Genomic DNA, 1,171 nt, shown 5'->3' on the forward strand with positions numbered 1-1,171 from the left:
TCAAGCAGTTGTTGACACATGCTCCAGTGTTAAAGATTTCAGATCCAAAAAAATAATTTGCAGTATGCACAGATGCTTACAATAAGGGACTTGGTGGAGTCCTTATGTAGGATGGACAGGTGGAATGTTATGAGTCGCAGAAATTGAATGATCATGAGCATAACTACACCACGCATGATCTTGAGTTGGAAACGATTATACATGCATTAAAGATGTGGAGACATTATCTTCTAGGCAGTGGTTTCACATTGATAAATGATCATAGTGGTTTTCGATATCTATTTGGCCGACCGAATATGAATGCTAGGCATGCTCAGTGCTCGGTTGTGATTAGTGAGTTTTATTTTGAGATCGGGTATATCAAAGGTAAAGAGAATAGAGTGGCAAATTCTCTTAGCAAGTGGATACAGTTAAATCACTTAGTAGCTATGAGCTCCTATGAGATATATCTACAGGATAGGATCTTGTAGGCAGGTTAGCAGGATGTCAGATATATGGATATTGTGCACAGGTTACAGTAGAGTACTGGTACAGGTACAAGGGATGGTATAGGTGCAGGTACAAATGATGGTATAGGTATATGTGGTGATATAGGTATAGGTACATGTTATCGTAGAGGTGTAGGTACAGGTAGTGGTACAGGTACAAGTACAGGTGTAGGGGCATAGTATGTGGACTATTGGCTTACAACCATGAAAAATTTTAGGGGTAATATTCACAAGTGGACCAATTTTCCATGTTTCTTCCCAAAAAAAGGTTTTCCATTTTCCATTCTTTCTAAAAATAATTCACCAAATTTTAAGGTATAAATTATTTTACCTTAAAAATTTCCAAAATTTTACAAACACTATATAAAATTATTATATATTTGAATATTTTTACAAAAGTATCTCCAAACATTTTATACTTTGCATGTTCGTGACTAGTAAGATTTTCGAAGGTTTCTAAACTTTAAAATAAATTTGTATCCTTAAAATTTTCGTTGCTTATAGCAGATGGATTAGTTAGATTCAGAGATAGGATATATGTGTCAGACAATAATGAGCTAAAGGAGGTGATCTTGAGAGAGTTTCATGCGAAACCATATTTAGGTCACCCAGGTTACCAGAAGACACTAAGAACAATGAAGAGATTTTACTATTGGCCGAATTTGAAGACGTATATAGTAGAG

Source organism: Pinus tabuliformis, chromosome 6 (assembly GCF_031772625.1).
Source record: "Pinus tabuliformis cultivar Carrire ecotype Pingquan chromosome 6, CPIR1, whole genome shotgun sequence".
Lineage (NCBI taxonomy): Eukaryota > Viridiplantae > Streptophyta > Pinopsida > Pinales > Pinaceae > Pinus > Pinus tabuliformis.